This window comes from Phyllostomus discolor, chromosome 12, assembly GCF_004126475.2.
Source record: "Phyllostomus discolor isolate MPI-MPIP mPhyDis1 chromosome 12, mPhyDis1.pri.v3, whole genome shotgun sequence".
NCBI classification, from domain to species: Eukaryota; Metazoa; Chordata; class Mammalia; order Chiroptera; family Phyllostomidae; genus Phyllostomus; species Phyllostomus discolor.
Genome location: NC_040914.2, coordinates 12,151,666 through 12,158,613, shown reverse-complemented (window position 1 = coordinate 12,158,613; position 6,948 = coordinate 12,151,666). Strand labels below are relative to the sequence as shown.

The 6,948-nt window shown below is 38.6% G+C and overlaps 1 pseudogene; it reads left to right on the top strand.

Annotated features, from left to right (window-relative positions):
* Window positions 1–4,081: 4,081 nt before the first annotated feature.
* Window positions 4,082–6,680, top strand: LOC114511403 (annotated as a pseudogene).
* The last annotated feature ends 268 nt before the right edge of the window (window positions 6,681–6,948 follow it).

The following is a 6,948-nucleotide window of genomic DNA, read 5'->3' as shown; positions in this document are numbered from 1 at the left end:
ACACACAGGAAAGACATCCCTGAGTTGTGCTCCCATTCCTCTCACCATTTTGTTTCAGGTTGGATTTTGTGTAGACAAATTACCTAAGCTATAAGTTCCTTTCCCAAATTGCACCCTTATTGAGAGTAACTGTAGATAGAAGGATCATCATGATGGAAGTTATTCTGCAGAGGGAATACCATCTCAGTTCAGCCCTCTCATCACCTGCCTATAAACTTGACCTTAAGAATGACTTTGATGTGCTAGGTCAAGGCATGTTCTGGGAGGCCCCGTAAAATTCTCACAGAGTTTAGCTCTGAAATTCCTCCCCAGAAACTTCTCCCAGGGATCTTGAACCCCGGAACATTGGTGGGCCTATGCCAAGTTGTGTTTGAGATCCTGGAAAAGCCTGAGTGTGAAAGTTTAATGAGTGCCCAACACACTGATCCTGAGCTGGTCACCAGTCAGGGCTCAGGCCCAAGAGCCACATTTTGGCAAAAATGGAGTTTGGCATCATTTGAGTCTGTGTGTGGAGAGCACAGTTAAGCAATGTCTTTGTGTATAACCACCTGTCCTGGGGGTCTTAGAAAGGTTCAGAAGAAGGTGAACATTCCCAGAAAGAAACTGAGAAAAAGGGATTCTCCTGGAAGCTCCTTATTCATCAGGGATCAGCCCAGAGGATTCTCTCTTGGAGTCGATCAATAAGAGATGCCTCTTATCTGAGCAGCTCTTCTGCCCCTGGTTAAGGTCTGATACTGTAAACGTTCTACAGTGTGTACTCTCACAACTTAGGCAAATGCTGCTTGAGAATAAACTGAGGCACCTGAAGATACAGTCACTACAGCAGGGTCACAGATACCATGAGAAACTAATCAGAGTCTCTCAAGGTCCGTCTGTGGCCTTAGATTTAATTCCTCTACGCTAGAGACCATATGATGATGTCTTTGGATTTTTAAGCCAGTGAACTGGTGGAGATGCTTTTGTCTTAGGCATGCTCATCTCACAGGAATACCTTTTGGCCTGTGTAGTGACAAAAAGGAGAAATAATATATTTTTACTCTAGAACAAATTACCTGCAGTAACAATCTGGATCACTGTACAACCTTCCCCTCACCTGGCCTATCCATACCTCCAGGCACTGGTCTTCACATCACTTACTTATTTGCTCCTTGTTTTTGGTAGAGTCACCCCAAGCAGATATAAAGAAAGGACTATGCCTTCTCACTCCCAACTCTATTAATGAAACAAACTCAGGAACCAACATGTAACAAACATTCAGTTGTTTTTGATGAATTAGGAAGAAAGAAATGGTGGATGAATGAATAAATTAATGATCCAAAATCACTTCTGAGCCTGAATGCTGAATTCAGAATCCTTTAAATTCTTGCCATGTGGGACAGGATTTCTTTGCCTGCAGGAACTGAGACCATCATTTTAGCTCAGTTTCTTTTCTGCAATAAAAGTCTTTCTGCAATTGCTCTTAGGGGCTGGGCTGTTAATAATAATTTTCACATACAGAAGAATTCTAAGTTTTTTTCCCAAATTTCTCTGTTACAGTCACCTAACATAAATTGTCCACATGGTCCAGAATTTCAGCAAGTGCATGACAGCACTTGCCATAAGACACTTGTTTTACATTTGTGCCAGTCTTTACCTGCCCTCATGGGAGAGAGAATGACTTTAATGGTCAAGGGCAGAGAACTTGAATCTGCTGCCTTAATCACCTTCTGCCTGTACTTTTTCCTCTTCCCTTAATCACTTGGATTTTGCTCTATCATTTTTTTGGCTCACTGACCTATTTCACTCACTGACTAATTTGGGTCTCACTCAACTCAAAAGACCTAACCCACTTTTTGTTGCAGAGGCCTGAGTAGTCAATTTACCACTGGCTTGCACCTGGACTCTATGTGTTAATCTGTAGAAACCCCAGGCTCTAGAGTGTCCTGAGAAATGGTGGCTTATAGAAACACAAGTCAGCTGGGTGATAGAAGTCTGTGCAGCTGCAAGGAAACACTTCTTGTCAACCAGGCAGTAAGGTGGTCAGTGAAGAACCAAAATTACAAGTGCATATCTGACTCCCAATCTTATGTCTTTCCATAACTGAACACTGATACTTAAATGACACCTGAGAAAGTCTGTACTTTCCACCAGACATATAGCTGGAGGCCATACATTCTCTGAGCACCCAGATTCCCAAGCATTTTCTAGTGATGCACAGACCTCCTGGGTTCTTTCAAAGACTCAAATTGACTGAGATGTGAGAGGTGCCAACTCTGGTTGAACATTTTGGAGAAAGGAAAGGTACTACACAGGGCAATTTTTATTCTCTTACCTACAGAGCAAAGTTAACCACACCCGACATCACAAGCAACCAAGTCAACCTGCAGAGTTTTGACTTTCATTTTTGTAAATAATAGTGGTGTTGAACATTTTTTCTGTGATTTTTGGCCTGTTCCATATATTCTCTGGAGAAATGTCTATTGAAGGGTTTTGTTCATTTTTAAGTAAGTTTGTATGTGTGTGTATTTTTAAGTCAGTTTGTATGTTGTGACTGTTGAGTTGTAGATAATTTTTGTGTAATCTAGATATTAACTTTTTGTTTTCCATATGATGTGCAAAGTATTTTCTCACACTTCATGCGTCACCTTTCAACCTGTTTTATTTTTTGATGAAGACAAAATGTTCATTTTGACAAAATCAAAATTGTCATTTTTTTACCTTTGTTCTTAGTGTTACATTTATAACATCATTGCCAAACCAATGCCATAAGGCTTCTCCCTACACTTTTCTAAGCATTTTATAGTTTTGGGCCTAACTATTAGAATTTGATCTGTTGATTGAATTTTTGTGTGTGGGATCAGACAATGACCCAAGTCACTTTTCTGCATGTGAATATCACTGTGCAACACTGTTTGTGCAAAAGACTATCCTTTCTCCACTGAACAGTCTTTACTGCCTAATAAATTATTTAACAAAAGCTAAATGCTTTTCTGCTTACTATAAATTTCCTTGGCTCCAGAGATGGACAAAGGGGTAAACCTGATTTTCACAACATGGATAAAAATTTACATAAGGAGTGGGATCTAAAGTTTTGTGAAAAAAAAAAAGTCTTGGTAAGAGATCAGTAAAATCTCAAGAGAAAAAACATTCTATCCATGAAGTTATAGGACCTATGGGCTGCGAAGGGGTTTTGTGAAGTGCTAACACAGATGACTGAGGGAATATGAATGTAATCACCCTGGGATTACATGTGGTCAGATTGGAGCTGCAGCTATCTGCTTACATAAATTCACATGAACTTAGAGAATTATCCTTCTGCAAATGTCAAGAACATACTCTAGTAAACCTTACATAGCTCACTGCGGGCTGTGAGTTTCTGAGATCTGAGTAAATAGCATGGTTCCATGCCTCAACCCCATTCTTAATCAGTCACTTTCCCTGTTTCTCCACAGAGCCTGAATTAATGGTCTCCCTCAATGCCAGTAACACCACAGTCACAGAGAATAAGGATACTGTGGTTTTCACCTGCACGACAAATGCATTCATGTATCACTGGTTACTCAATGGTACAATACTGCCATTCAATGGTATGATATTGCCGTCCAATGAGTGCATAAGTATTTCAGAAGTCCACCAAAGCCTCACCATAGACCCTGTGAAGAGGGAAGATGCTGGGACTTACCAGTGTGAAGTTTTCAACCCCATCTCATCTGTAAAAAGTTTACCAGTTGTGCTGCATATGAATGTGAATGACGCTAATGTCCTGCCATAAATTATTAAATTCTAAATAAAATATTTTACATCATGATACTAGATTTTTTGAAAGTGAATAGTTCTTAAAAGACTTGCATTGAATCAATAAACACTCAAAAATGTAAGTAGACATTGTCATTGTTGTTGAATTAAGGTCATATTCCAGACAACTTTCATCTTGGGTTCATCTCATTTGTACTATATCCACAGTGGAGGTGACATTGTGTCCTTCAGAGGATGAGCACTGGTCCTGTGATAATCAGTGGGAGCAGATGATGAGCTCATAGAATCTGAGCTCTGTCCTTCTTCATGTAAACATGTAGAGGACACGTGGACATTGTTGTAGACAATGGGAATTAACAAGAGGTCACTCATGTGAGTGACAACACTGATCTTTCTTTTTCCCTTTCCCTCAAAGATTTCTAAAGCCTTGATAATTCATATATATATGTCACTACAATTATTTCCAAAAGTTCACTACATTTCTGTTCTTTTTGTTAGTAATAAATAATTGGAAGCCTTGTTAATAAAACCAACACTTTAGCTCACATTTCCTAGTTCAGACCAATGCCCATGGAATTAGAAATTACCCCATGCCTTATGAAGCTTATTTTGACCTCCTTGGTCTATGGTATCTCTTGGAGAAGAGGACACCACCCAGACCTACAGAGAATGAAGGTGAATTCTCAGGGTGAAGCTTTCTTACCTCAGGTGGCTTAAATCTTTCATCTTATGTTTTATAGAAAAAAGCTTCATCAGTGAAAAATATGTAGTGAAAGTCAGTCCCTCTGCACTTAGGTAACTAATCAGGCCAAATCAGGTGTCACCAGTTAAGTCCTCCATAACACCATCTGAGCCTTTCTAGACCTCACTCAAATGTCACAGAGACATGGATGTTTCCCCTGACCATCTTACATAAGAAAGTAATTCCCCAACCCATCCACTCTCTAACTGCTGCCTCCCACCTTGATCTTCTTTAGAAGGCTTATCACCATCATCAAATCTTTGGGAAGTGTCTCTCGGATTTATTCCTTCAACTGCTTTACCTACTAGACTCTCATTTCTACTCTGATTTCTTTTCATGTCTTTTCCTCAGGTGAGGTTTTGTTCCCTCAAACCATTCACATGTGTACTCAACCTCCCTGGACTATGTCCTGTGAGGCAGGTGGTTGGCAAAGCCAATCAGGTTCTTTATTTTACAGTTTTAGCATTGGGACTGCACTTTCCATCACACTTACCTCTTCTTATTGTCAATCCAGCCTGAAGTGCCCAGGTGACAGCGGTTCTATTGCAGGGAAATTCTCTTCCCAGTTCCACTACCTTTGGTGGGCTTTCTTCAACTACCCTAGCTATCCTATTGGGCCCAGGGTACAGACCCTGGGCAGGAAATCACACAGACCTCTCCACAGAAATAAGACATAGACTGCAGTGGTTTGAAAGATATTTCTTTAATTTTTATGTTCTTATTTATTCTATCTACTCCCTTGGATGCTATATATCAATAGAGTGCTGTTCAAGTAATCTTTGAATTACAAATATTTCCAGTATATAATTATATTTCCATTCATTAGCATGGTGGAAGGCTAGCAATTCACTGAACATGCATATTTAGTTTTTTACACCACACTTGCACCCTTGGTTCATGAAGCTTCTTCTTCTTCTTAAAAAAGTATTTGGTAATTTTTGTAGTGTGAACAATAAAGCCTGTTCCATGGCAGCCACAATCATTTTCATTAGAAACTTAAAATTACTTCAATCATATACATGCACATCAATATTAGGTATGTTTTTGACCCATCCTTTAGATGTTATTAATAGATATAGCAAAAAACACTTAATTTTACACATGAAAACATATTACTCATTAATAAACTAGAAATAGGGTTAGTTTTTGTTATATTTTAATTTATGTGATGAATTAAACATAGAGAATTTTATAAACCAATTCTAAGTATTTCCTGAAGAGATGGGCATACAGACATCTATACAAAGGGACACCACTGATGACCTGATTATTTAATTTTAAAACAAATTAAGATTCTGAGAATTTTGGGAATGTCTCAGGGCTTTCCAATATCTCAGGGAAAAAATCAAGAAAAAGTTAAAATATAGAGAAAATAAATCTCTATAGTGAATATAGAGAAAAGAAATCATGAAATAGTGAGCAAATTGTGAAAGCCATAGAGGAATCAAGTCAGGAATATGCTACTAGGATTCAAGATGATATTTTGATTGTACATGTATAAGTGATGATTATAGGCCCAATCTGTAGCTTGATGACTTGGCATTGTTTTGTCTGCAGAAGTTGAGAGTATAGTTCTCTGGCAGTTCCAGAGTCAACTAACCAAGTGGCATGAGTTTGAGGCCATGGAAAGATAAGATAATACTGTACAGCTATATGAACAAATTATACATGAAAATTAAACTAACATGGCTGAAAAAAAAAGACTTTAAATTGCTATTTGGAATGCTCAGGGGAATAGATTGGAGACCAGTGAGCAACTGAATAAGGGTCTGGAACACTTTGTTGGACAACAAGAAGCCTGGCATGAGCTTTCAGGGCTTTATATCATTGAATGTGACTCTGTTAAAGTAACCTTTTGTTTAGAGAAGCTTATGATGACTTTCTGACACAGCCACTTATACTGTTAGCAGGGTAATGAGGTTAAGTATACCCTAGGTGGGCTTGGAAACATTTTACTTTTAAGAAGGTATTTTGCACAAACTGAACAACAGTAATGTGAGAGCTTTGTTTGGACTTTACATATGAGCAAGCCATATTGCTTCTAATTCAAAAGCAAGTGCAAAAACAAAAAAAGTACAACATAAAATATGCTAATTGGGCAGCTAGTCGAATAAGCAGAGCTTACCATTTTTCTGGTAAGAAGGAAACCAAATACTTTGTTGCTCTACTTGCTCAATCATTTACTTTATTACTGCTCAATTAGAGTTGTCTCCATTTTCCTGCCACGACTTTACCCCACCCCACCAAACCCTACTTCTCACCCTCAATCCTACCTCTCCTTGGCTTTTTCTATGTGTCCTTTATGCACGCTCTTTGACAACCCTTTTCTTCTTTCCACCATTATCCCGTCCACCCACCCCTATGGTTATTGTCAGTTTGTTCTTTATTTCAATGTCTCTGGTTATATTTTCCTTGATTTTTTTCTTTTTTTGATTAGGTTACACTTAGAGGTGAGATCATATGGTACTTTT